This window comes from Emericellopsis atlantica, assembly GCF_019669845.1.
Source record: "Emericellopsis atlantica unplaced genomic scaffold F5Z01scaffold_32, whole genome shotgun sequence".
Lineage (NCBI taxonomy): Eukaryota > Fungi > Ascomycota > Sordariomycetes > Hypocreales > Bionectriaceae > Emericellopsis > Emericellopsis atlantica.
In genome coordinates, this window is record NW_025764734.1 from 63,067 (window position 1) to 77,127 (window position 14,061).

Sequence of the window (14,061 nt, forward strand, 5' to 3'; positions counted from 1 at the left end):
TTAATATTTTTTTTTTTTTTTTTTTTTTTTTTTTTTAATTTTTTTAAAAAAAAAAAAAAATTTTACCCCCCCCCCCCCCCCCCCCCCCCCGCTATATAATTCCTTTATAGCTAATATATAATTTCTAGCTAATTATAAAGAAATAATCTAAGGATAAGGACGCCCCCGCCGCTATAAGTCTTATTTTTTTTATTTTATTATATAAGCGTTACGAATTCGTTATTAATATATTAATAACTTAGCGATAAACCTAAGGGTAAGCTTAAGGTACTTAAGGGTATATTTATAAAGTAAGTTTTTATATATTTTTTAATTTTTCATAAAAATATAGCTAACTTATTATATAGCCGCGATATCCCTTATAACTAATACCTTAGGTACCTTATTAATAAGTACCTTAGTTATAATAAAGGTATTATACTTAAGGTAGTCGAATACTAGGATAACGATAAGTATAAGTAATTATATCCTCGCTATAGACTCCCTATGATCTAACTAATTTTTAATTAAAAATACTAAGTATTTTAAATATTATTTTAATAGTTAGGCTTACGAGCCCCTCTAGGGTATATAGATATATACCCTCGCGGCCTAGCTTAAGGCCGACCTTATAAGTTATAGTTTCTTTACTATAAGGTTATTATTAATACGCTATAAAATTAATAAAGAGCTCGCTAAAGACATAAAGAAACTCCGCGTTATTACCGTTACTAAAGCTAAGAAAGCTAAAAAAACCTTATTATTACGCCTTATAGCGCTAGCGTTATTACCTCGCGGGAGGTTACCTCGCTCTCGCGGTAACTTCGTTATAATAATAAGTTAGCCGCCCGGTAGCTCGCGTTATCGGAATAAATTACTTATCGCCTTTATAATAATTAAGTATTATTTTTCTGATTTTTCTTTCTTTTATTATATAATTATAGCTAACTCGTTATAAGTTTATTTTATTATTAACTTTATTTAAGGAGGAAAAGAATAAAGAAAAAGATAATAAGTAATAATAATAATATTTATCTATACCTTTATATCTTTTTATATCCTTATTATATTCTCGCTATATTATCGCCGCGCTTTTATAATATAGCTTTAATAATTCTATTAAAATTAATTTCCCCGGCGCTTATTTAATATCTTTATCCTTTTATTTTTATTTTTTTACCCTAACCTTTTTTATTTATTATAATATTATTATAAAGTTATTATAAATTTGTTATTTATAGTCCTTAATATAAATAAAATTTATAAAATTTAATTTCTTTTAATATATATTTTCGTTATTAAGGTAATTTTTTTTATTTTATAAGATATAACCTTTATTAATTATTATATCTATAGTTTATAATATACTTAATTTCTTATATTTAATCTTCGAAAAAAAGGGAATTATTTTGCTTAATTAATATAAGGTCGTTATTATTATAAAGTTCGAGGGATAATATACTAAAAAAATTATAAACCTTAATTACCGAGGGTAACTTAATTCTATATATAAGATTATAATCTTTTACAAATTCTAAGATCTAATAAAGTCTTATATATTTCTTAATAAGCTTATAGCTAAGTTATTATAAGTTTAGGTTCTTCGTAAAGATTAATACTTAATCGCTAGGTTAAAAGGTCCGTTATATTTTATTAAAGAGTAATACTCTTCTAGGCGTAGTAGAAGTAAATCGCGATAATCCGGGAACCCTTTAGGGTAAATAAAGTAATAAATAAAAAACTTAATTTAGAATTATTTAATAATAAATAAAAGCCTATATTTATAAATATAAGGGCGTTATAATACCCTATAAAAAATAAATTAAACTAAACTTAATAAAAAATTATAGAAAGTTTAATTTATAATAATAAGTATAATAATACTAGCCTTTGAATATTATAAAAAGTAATAAAAATATTATATTTATAAGCGCTATAGACCTTTATAATAAGTCTTAAATAGATTTTTATAAGGGTTTTCTAAAAAGGCCTTATAAAATATCTAATTAAGGGATTAATCTTTTATTTTTAATACTTTTTTTATACTGAGGAGCCCTCTAAGGGTTTTATAATAAAGTCTTTAATAAAAATTATTAAGCTAAATAGCGCTTGAAATTATTATTATAAGGGGCTTATTAAAGCTTTTATTACGTTATTAACTAGTATTACCTTAGTATTAATATAAGCTAGCTTTAATAACTTTTTTAATATTTATTTTTTATTATAATAAAACTTTAGAAAGGTATACTTTATATAGGTATATAAGGTCGGGTTATAAGCGTTATTTATAGCGCCTTAGTTATTATAAAAGACTTAAATAAGGGTTATAAAAAGTTATCTTAGCTCTTTATAGAGCCTCTATAATTACTATAGCTCTCGAATTATTTTTATAAAGTTATTAAATTTAGCCTTTAGTATTAAGAATATTATAATAATAGCTTTCTTAGTTTTTTAACTTATAGGGCCTTAAGTTATTATAAATAAGTACCTAAAGGTCGATTTAAAGGACTTTTTATTATTAATAAAGTCGCTATTATAATAGCTTATAAACTATAAGGCTTATATAAGGCCTAAAGATTTAGGGCTTTTTTAATAAATAGTAAGCTTTTTAATACTTTTAAGGTATTTATAACGTTCGGGTTAGACTAGCTATAGGGTAGGAAGATCTGAAGTCGGTTTATAAACTAAGTATACTAAAATATTATTAACTTAAGCGGTCGGGTTATAGTCTATATATAAGATAATAAATCTTATATAAATAATTATATTAATAATTAAGGAGCTAGTAAAGACTAATTATAATAAAGCTAGGCTTTTTATATACTAATCTTATAAATATATAATCGCTTATAATCGACTATTATTTACGAGCGATTAGGTTATAGTCGATTATAGGCGTATAGCGGCTATAATTATTTTTTATAAGTATAGTATATAGTTAGTAATAATTAGAAAGAAAAAGTAAGGTATATATAAGAGGCGTATATAATTATATATCGGGTTATAATATAATATCTCCCTTTCCGAGATTCTATCTTAGAATTAATTAAAACTAACTAGTTATTTTATATAAGTTATACTTATTAACTTTTTTTTTATTATATTTAATTATATATAAAAATGTTTATTTTTTTATAAAAGAATTAATAACTTATATCGCGCTATCTTAATTAAAGTTATTTATTTTAATAGTTTTAAGAGCGAGATACTTTATACTTATTATTATCGCGCTAAGTATATTTATTATATAAGCGGTAATTCCTATCGTTATATATTATATATTAAAATAAAGAAAACTTATAATAATACTAATATAGCGTTATATTATAAGTACTATATATATTTTTATATATATATATTAACTTATATTCTAATAACGCGTATAATATTTAAATAAAAATAAATAAAAATAGATTTAGAAAAATCTAAGAAAGAGCTTTAAGAGGCTTTAAAGCGTATTTAATATTTTTATTATTAATAAGAATTACTTTAAAGTTATATTTTAGAGTTAATATCTCGTAATATATATAAGTCAGATAAGGAGGATAAGGTATATTCTTAAGAAAAGGCTATTCTTAAGGAATAATAAGTAATTAAGCGTACTTAAGAGTTAAGGGCCTTCGGGATTATTAATTAATTCGTAATACTTAATATTTTTTTTTTAATAATATTATTATAATAAAAAGTAATAATTCTTAAAATATTTAACGGGTTTTTATATATTTTCGTTATTTATATAGCTTTTTTTTTTAATAAGATATTTAATTTCTTTATTTATAGTTTATTTATTAAGTATTTATTTTAATTTATAGAGTTTTTTAAGAACCTCTAGTTTATAGTTTATTTTTATATTTTATAGTACTTTCTTAAGTAATAAAATAAAAAAAAAACTAAGTATATCCTTATACTTAAGGGTAATAATAGCTTATAATTAATATTTAAGATAACTTTATCGATCTTAAATAATCTAAGTTTTTTATAATTAAGCTTTAATAAAGGTCGAGTTATTATAAAATTTTTATATAATAAGTAAATTATATCTCTCCTCTAAAAGATCGGTCTTTTTAATCTTTTTTAATTATAATATTTCGATATTTATATATATATATATAAATTTAAGTTATTTCTTTATATATTTATATAAAGAGTATAATTAGTTTATTTTAAATATAGCTTTTTTAATAAAAGGTTTATTTTTTAGTATTTTATTACCAAACTTAAGTTTATATCTATAATTCGCGTAGAATAATAAGATCTTAATTAATTTTATAGGTATATTATTATAAGCGAGTTAGGCGAGTAATAATTTTAAGACTTAATTATCTTACTTATAATTAATATAATACTATAGGTATTATTTTAATATTTAGTTTAATCTCTTTATTTATTTATTTATTTATTTACTTATTTAAGGGTAATAGGCTATATTAAGCTTATACTTAATTCCGAGCTAAGTTATTAAAGTTTATTAGAATTTTAAAATAAATATTATTCCTCGATTTAAAATAATTCTTTTTTAAAAACTATAATTAATTACTATATATTTAAGTACTATATATATAAGTATTTTTATATTTATTATTTCTTAATATAATAAAAAATATCTAAATTTACTTATTCGGTCTATAATAATAAATATATTATTATATTTAATATTAGATCTTAGTTCTTTAGATTTAAGTAACTTCGTAATATAATCGAAGGCTATTAATTTTTAGAATCTTAAAAGTATTAATAATAGCTTTAGTTCTTTATATAATTTATATTAAGTAACCTTATTATATATATAATCTTTATATTATCTAATAATATATATAATATTTACCTTAATTCCTTAATAATTATATATTTATTATATTTATTTAAGAGTCTTTCTAACTCCTTAGTATCTTATTATAAAGTATATATAGATATTAATTAAAATTTTATCGCGTAACGGTAATAATATCTAAAGTAGTCTATTCTTAGTAAGTCCTTTTCTTATTTCTATCGTATAATTAATAAGTATTTCTTTATTATATTTAGATATTTAATTTAGTATTTTATCGTAATATATAATATTTATTTTTACCTTAAATATAAGGAAATTAAGTATTATTTATATATAGTTTTCTTTATTATTTTTCTAAAATATCTAGCCCTTAGCTTTTAATATTTTTATATCGTAATCCGGTCGGCGGCTAAGCGTATTTACTTTATTATTCTTCGATCTTTTTTAATAAATAATCTTAATATTATATTTAATTAAGAATTTAATATATTATATTTATTATAAGCTAAGTTCTTATATTATAATAAAATAAGAAAAATTTTATAATTTATATAAACCTTAGTCCTAAATTTCGTTCTTAATATATAATATTTAAATTCTTTAATAATAGCGATAATTATTAAGAATTCTTTATTATAGATAAGGTAGTTTAATTCCGCGCTATAAAGTTTCTTTAAAAAAAGTAATTAATTATATATTATTATTATTATTTTATTAATTAATTTATTTTCCTATAATATAGTCCGATATATTAGTTTCTAGTTTAAGTAATCTCTCGGGGTCGTAAATTATAAGTATAATATTTAATAAAATATTATCCTATAATATCTTAAAAGCTTTTTTTTATTTTTTTTAAAAATAGATTTTTTTTTATTTTTTATAAGTTCTATAAGTAATATTATAATCTTATTAAAGTTTTATATAAAATATTAATAATAGTTTACGAATCTTATAAATATTTATATTTCTTTAAGATTATTCTTTAATTCTAATTAATTCTTAATTATATTTATTTTTATTTATTTTATTAGGATTTTATTTAGTTAGATTATATATCTAAAGAATATAGTTTTTTATATATAAAACGTATATTTTTTTAAATTAATTAAAAAATTTATATTTTAAAGTATTTTTAATACTTTATAAATAAATATATTTCTTATATTCTTTAAGGTTTTTTAAGAAAATTAAAATATTATCTAAATATATTATAATAAAGATATTTAAGTCCTCTTAGAGTATATTATTAATTGTTCGCTAAAAAATAATTAAAATATTAATAAAGCTAAATAATATTATTAAATACTTAAATAAACTAAACTTAATATAGAAAGTTATTTTTTATTTATTACTTTTCTTTATATAGATTAAGTTATAGGCTTTTTTTAAGTTAAGAGCGGTAAATTAGTTTTTATTATAAAGTTTATTATTTAATTTATTTATAAGCGGTAAGGGTATCCTATCTTTAATTATAATATTATTAAGTTACTAATAGTTTATAATTAATTATAATTTCTTATTTTTCTTTAAAAATATAATAAGATACTTTATTTCTAATATAGAGGTTCGAATATAGCTTTTTTTAAGTATTTTATCGATATACTTTTATAATATCTTAAGTTACTTTTAATTAAAGTTATAGAGTTTATAAAACTTAATTAGAGTTCTAATTTTAAGATAGATTTTATAATTTTATTAATTATATTAAGGAATATTTATTTCGAGGGTTTCTTTAAATAACTTACTATACTTATAGTATTCTAGAAATATATTCTTTATTTATTTTTCTTTTATTATATATTTTTTTTTATAAAGCTTAGTTTATTTTAAATATCTTTTATATAATATTAATAATAATTTTTTATTATTTATATTATATACTTAATTATAAAGCTTTCTTAGTTAATATTATAGCTTTTACTTACTTTAGCTTACTTATATTTTCTTATAAAGATACTCTAGAGCCTAAGTTATTACGAATATTTACTTTTTTCTAATTAAATAATAATTATTACATTATCGTATCTATCTACGCTAACTAGCTAGTATATTAATCGACTACCGGATTATTTATTATTAACTATAAGTAACCTAATATTATATTATATTTATATAAGTTTATAATATTAAAGATAATTATTTTATAATATCCTTATATGATCGCGTCGAGATAATCGGTCTCGCGGTCGATAGTTCTATTATTATAATCGAAGCTTTAACCTTTAATATTAAAAAACTTATATAATTAAGCTTTATAATTCTATAATAATATATATCGGTTAATTATTATTAATAAGATATAGTTTTTTATTATTTTATTATCTAATAATACTTATAAATAATATTTATTAATTTAGATTTCTAAAATTATTTTTTATCCTTTATTTATTTCTATAGAGTAAAAGGTCTTTAGGTTTTTTTAATTATTATACCCTTTTTATAAATAATATTAATAATTTTTTAATAAATAATATTCTATATCGATATTATTATCCTTAGGATTATATATATAATTATTATTATATAACTCTAGGTATATTAAGGGGTATCATTTTCTTTCTTCCTTATATAAATAATATATATACCTATAATAATAAACCCCGTAGTTTAGTATATATCTTTTATAATACTTACATATAATATATTATATATATATATTTTTTTATAAAATAAGGTATTCTGATAACTCGATCTTATATTATAAATATAATTTTTTTTTTATTTTATTATATTTTTTAAGGTTTATCTAGCCTTAGTTAATATAGTCTTAATCGGCTTCTTTAGTAGAGTTAAATAATAAGCTTATATTATTAAGGTATTTTTTATATCCTTTATACTTTTATCTATAACTTAAGGCATATTCTTTATTCTTAATTATCTTAATATTAAGTAATATTTTTATTATTATTTTATATCGTTAGAGTTTTTATATCTCTTTTTATTCTTTAGTTTTATATTAATTGAATATTTATTTTTTAATATATTATAAATAATCTATTAATTAATATTTATACTATATTTTTTAGTTTTATATATATACCTCGGGGTATTTTATTAATTACCTTAATATTATATATCCTATATTAGGTTTTATATATATTTATTTATAAAACTTTATTTTATTCTTTAAATATAAGTTATTAATAACGCGAGTAGTTAGTCTTTTAATTAAATAAACTTAATATTTTTGTTATTATTAATATAAATCTTATAGAAGTAATATATATAGGAGATTTATAAGATTTTATTATATCCTTTTATATTAAAGTATATTTATAGGTTATTTCTTAATATTATTCTTTAATTTATTCTTTAATTAATTTTTTTATTTAATATATAAGCGGGGATAATTACTTAAAAATCTTTTTTTATAATAAAAAGTTATACTAATCTATCGCTATTTTTATCTATACTTCTAAAGTTACTTAGTTATATAATAAGTTAGTTTTAAGCGCTTATTTTTTATATAATAACTCTTCCTTATTATCTATAATATAAGTAAATTTATTTAATAAGTCGCTATTGCCCTCGGGGGTTATAATAATCTTATATATAATAATTAAGGTTCTTATTTTTAGTATTTTTAAGAATTATCCTAAGTTTTCTTTATTTTCTTTATATATTAAATAAGTATTATTGTAATATTTTAATTAATATAACGCTTTATAAAATATTAATTATTTTCTTACTTTTTCTTTAACTTTTTTTATTTCTTTAAGGAATTTTTATTATTTTTTCTCCTTAAAGGTTATTTTATTCTATAAAAGGCCGATATTATATCTAAACTTAGTTATATTTAGTTATTTATACTTATATTTAAAGATTAATTTTTAGTCCTAGCTTATTTTTTTTTTAAGGAATAATATTTATATATAAAGTATCCTTTCTTATTATAATTATAATAAATAAGGTTTTTTTTATTTATCGTAGCGAGTTTTTATTATATCGCGTCGAGATTTATTAATTTTATATAGGTTTTATTAAAAGCTATACTTTAATAAAATCGAGGTTATCCTATATTAAAATAGATCTAGTTCTTATTATTATAATCGCGGTTTAAGGTATTAAGGAAGTACTATCCTTTCTTTTTATATTATTATTCGAATTATTAATTACTAATTTTAATAATTATCGCGATATAGCTCGCGAGGTTAGTAAGTCGGTTTTCTTTATATAGTTCGTCCTTAACCTTATCCTTAAGACCTTAATAAAAAAAGGCTATTTTATTTCTTTTATTCTTAATAATCCTAGATATAATCTAAATAAATAAAGCGCTATAATCTAAAGCTAATTTTTTTTATTTTAATATTTTTAATTAATTCTTAATTAAATATTCTTTATTAATAATCCCGAAGGTTATTTTTAATATTTCTTTAAAATTATTAAATATACGAAGATATTTTTTATTTCTTATTTTTAATATTAATAAATATTAATTATAAAGTCCTTAAGAATAAATTCGAATTATATAAAGCGGCTCTTAATAAGTATCTTATTATATAATATACTTTATTTTTTTTTATATAAAGGATAGATAAGACGTATTATTAATAAGCTCTAACTTAAGTTAAGAATCCTTAAAAATCCTTAATTATATTATTAAATAATCTTAATTAATATAGCTTTATAATCTCTCTTAAATCTTTATTAATAACTTATTAAATAATATTATTATTTATATTATTTATCTTATTTCTTAGTTTAGTAGCTTATTATTATTATAAGGTTATTTTTTTATTAAAAAAATAATAAACTTTATTATATTATTATTTATCGCGGGCTTATATATTAAAAATTTATTATAGCTACCCTCATAACTCTTAGATTTATCCGTTAAGGATCTTTATATCCTTATTATCGGACTTATTTAAGTTTTAGTCTATAAAATAAGCTATCTAAGAAAGCTTAGTATACTTAGTTATAGCCTTACCTTTATTAGCGGACTTAAGGGTTATTTTAGAGAATTTATTAATTATAGTATTGTATTATTTAAGTACTTAATATAATAATATATTAAATAAAAGCTATTAATATATAATATTTAGGTTAGATTAGCTATAAAATAAGAAGATCTAAAGTTAGTTTATAAACTAAGTATATTAAACTATTATTAACTTAAGCGGTCGGGTTATAGTCTATATATAAGATAATAAATCTTATATAAATAATTATATTAATAGCTAAGGAGCTAGTAAAGACTAATTATAATAAACCTAGGCTTTTTATATATTAGTTTTATAAGTATATAGTCGCTTATAATTAATTATTATTTACGAGCGACTAAATTATAATCGATTATAAGTATATAGCGGTTATAATTATCTTTTATAGGTATAGCGTATAATTATTAATAATTAGAAGGAAAAAGTAAGGTATATATAAGAGGCGTATACGGTCGTATATCGGGTCGTAATAGTATTATAGAAGCTTTTTAGTTACTAAAAAGTATAATAAGTAAGGCTTAGTTATAGCTAAGGCTAGTTATTAAATAATAAAGGCTATATTAGGCTTAATTAATAATATTAAGTATATTAAAGTCTTTATAATTTATTAAAATAAGCGATAATCTTCTAAACCTAAGGGCTCGGCTATTATATTTATTAAAGAGTAATACTCTTCTAGGCGCAGGGTAAGTAAATCGCGATAATCCGGGAATCCCTTTAGTAAAGGAAGAAAGCGACCGATTTAGCAATCTTCTCTTTAGGGCAGGCAAGATATAGGTAAAGAACTTAGTGAACGAATGACTTAATTTAGAACTATCTAGTAGTAAACGAAGGCCTATATTTATAGGCGTGAGGGCGCTATAATGCCTTATAAAAGAGTAGGTTAAACTAAACTTAGTAAAAGGTTATAGAAGGTTTAATTTATAATAGCGAGTGTGGTAGTACTAGCCTTCGAATATTATAGAAGGCAATAGAAGTACTAGATTTATAATCGCTATAGACCCTTATAATAGGTCCTGAATAAATCCCTATAAGGGTTTTATAAGAGGGCCTTATAAGGCACCTAATTAAGGGATTAGTCCCTTATTTTCAATACCCCCTCTATACCTAAGAGCCCTCTAAGGGTTCTATAATAGGGTCTCTAGTAGGAATAACTAGGCCTAATAGCGCTAGAAATTACTGCTATAAGGGGGCTATTAGGGCCTTTATTAGGCTATTAGCCGGCATAGCCTTAGTATTAACATAGGCTAGCTTTAGCAGCCCTTTTAGCACTTATTCCTTATTATAATAGAACTTTAGAAGGGTATACTTTATACGGGCGTGTAAGGTCGGGTTATAGGCGTTGCTTATAGCGCCTTAATTATCGCAGAAGACTTAAATAAGGGTTATAAAGGGCTGTTTTAGCTCTTTATAGAGCCCCTGTAGCTACTATAGCTCTCGAATTACTTCCGTAAGGCTATCGGATTCAGCCTCTAGTATTAAGAGTACTATAGTAGTAGCCTTCTTAGCCTTCTAACTTATAGGGCCTTAAGCTACTATAAATAAGTACCTAAAGGTCGATTTAGAGGACTTTTTATCACCGGCAAAGTCGCTATTATAATAGCCTATAGGCTATAAGGCTTATATAAGGCCTAAAGATTTAGGGCCTCTATAGCGAATAGCGAGCTTCTTAATACCTTTAAGGTACTATAGAAGCTTTTTAGCCGCTAAAAGGTATAGTAAGTAGGGCTTAGCTATAGCTTAGGCTAGCTACTAAATAGCAAAGGCTATATTAGGCCTAGTTAGTAGCATTAGGTATATTAGAGTCCTTATAATCTACTAGAATAAGTAGTAGTCTTCTAGACCTAGGGGCTCGGCCCCTAATTTAGCCGCTATACTTCGGGTTACGTTAGGCTATAAGGGCATACTAAGGGCCTTATAATTTTCGAGACTATAGGTGCTAAGGGCTTAATCGATATACTATTCCTAATAAAGGTATAGGGCCTTATTAGGCCTATCCCTTTATATTTAAACGCTTAAGAAGAAGGCTATAGGGCCTCTATCTTCTAGGGGATAGCCCTTATATAAGGCTTTCTTTAGGCTATTAATAAAGCCTAGATCAGGACTAATTAAGAGGTAATTATTAATATAGGTTACTATAAAGGTAGCCTTTTTAGCGTTATAATAAATTACCGGGTCCGAGATTAGTAAGTAAAAGCCTAGGTCTTTTAGAAAGGCCTTTAAGGCTTTTTACTACTCTTAAGGGCCTTACTTTAGGCCGTATAGTACTTTATTTAGTAATATAACCTACCGAGCACTAGGGTCCTAGCTAAGCGCTAATAGCTTCTTAGCTAGGTTAGGGTTAGCCTCTATAAAGGCTTTAAAGCTAGCGGGAACTTTAGTATAAATAGCCTCTTTTAGGCGGCTATTTAAAAAAGCGCTTATAAAATCGACCTACTTTATTTCCTAGTCTTTAGCGGCTGCTAGCGCTAAAATAAGCCGCTAGGTAAGGGGTATAGAGGTCGAGGCGAAGGTCTCCTTATAATCTAGGCTTTCTACCTATATAAAGCCCTTAACTATAAGCTTAGCCTTATATTTATAGGGCTTATTTTATAAATCTAGCTTAATATAACGGTTAGGTTAGACTAGCTATAGGGTAGGTAGATCTAAGGTCGGTTTATAAACTAAGTATACTAACTAGGATATCGTTAACTTAAGCGGTCGTGTTATAGTCTATATATAAGATAATAGATCTTGCGTAAATAATTATATTAATAGCTAAGGAGCTAGTAGAGACTAACTATAGTAAAGCTAGGCTTTTTATATACTAAGAGGATTATTATATAAAGCGAATAATACTCGCGGATTATAAGGCTTATAAGATAAGTACGATAATCCGGATTATAATATTTCGTAGATAATCTATAATAATTAATATAAAATAATAAGTCCTTAGTCGTGCGAATAGGATTCGCGCGACTAGTATTCGTACGAATAATATTCGTATAAATATCGCTTATTTAAGCGGCCGGTATACCGCTTTATACTTTATTATATAAAGAATATAAATAAGTTCGTACGACGAAATTATAGGTCCTATATAATATACGTTAATAATTATATATTAGGTCGTAATATAATATCCCTCCTTCCGGGATTCTATCCTAGAATTAATTAAAACTATATTAATCGCCGTGATATATATTCCTAGCTTCTCTTCCTTCTTTCTACGGTATACTAACTAAAATACTAGACCGCGTTACGAAAAGTTATAACTCTTATTCCTAGAAAACTAAATAATATAATACTTTTCTCGAGGTTATATTCTTAAATTCCGTAAAGATAAAGAGTACTTATTTTACTTACGAAAGGAACGATCGTAATTATATTACTTCCGAGGAGGATTCTTCGCGCTATTTTAAATATATTTATCTTAACCTTTCTTATTACGATATTAAAGCGCTTTCGCTATAGTAATTACGCTAGATTACCGCGTAATATACTTATTTTAAATCCGAACTAGAAAAAGTAGAGGAGGCTTATCGCGTAATAGATACTAAGGTAGAGCGCCTTTAGAAATAAAAGAAATTATAATTTAAAAAGATAATACGAGCCGTGTCTCGCGGTATCGATAATATAGAGGAGCTAGAGCGTGTTAAGCGTAAGGAGGCCGAGCGCGAGAGTATTCGCTAATCGGAGGCCTCTATATCTAGCAATCCTATAGCTCGTTCTTCGATAAATAGTCTCGTAACTCCGGATTTCCTAGAGAATTAAGAGGAGTACTTTAGTAATAGTCCCCCGGAGCTATTATTTATAAAGGATTTTACTATATCTACCTTATAATATACCTAGGCGTTTAATTAAGGCGATAGAAATAGCGGAGCAAGCCTTAATAATTCTTAAGATATTTAGCGGGTTCCTATATATTTTCGTTACTAGCGTATCCCTTCTATTTAATAAGGTATTTAGTTTCTCCGTTAATTATTTATTTATTAATTATTCGTTCTAGCTTATAAAGTTCCTCGAAAATTTCTAGTTCGTAGCTTATTTTTATATTTTATAGTACTTTCTTAAATAATAAGATATAAAAAACTAGGTATATCCTTATACTTAAGGATAATAAAAGTTTATAGTTAGTATCTAAGATAACTTTATCGACTTTAAATAATCTAAGTTTTTTATAATCGAGCTTTAATAAAGGTCGAGTTATTATAAAATTTTTACGTATTAGGTAGACTATATCTCCTCTCTAAAAGATCGGTCCCTTCGATCTTTTTCGATTATAGTATTTCGTTATTCGTAAACGCACGAATTCGAGTTATTTCTTTATATATTTATATAAAGAGCATAATTAATTTACTTTAAGTATTACCTTTTTAATAAGGGGCC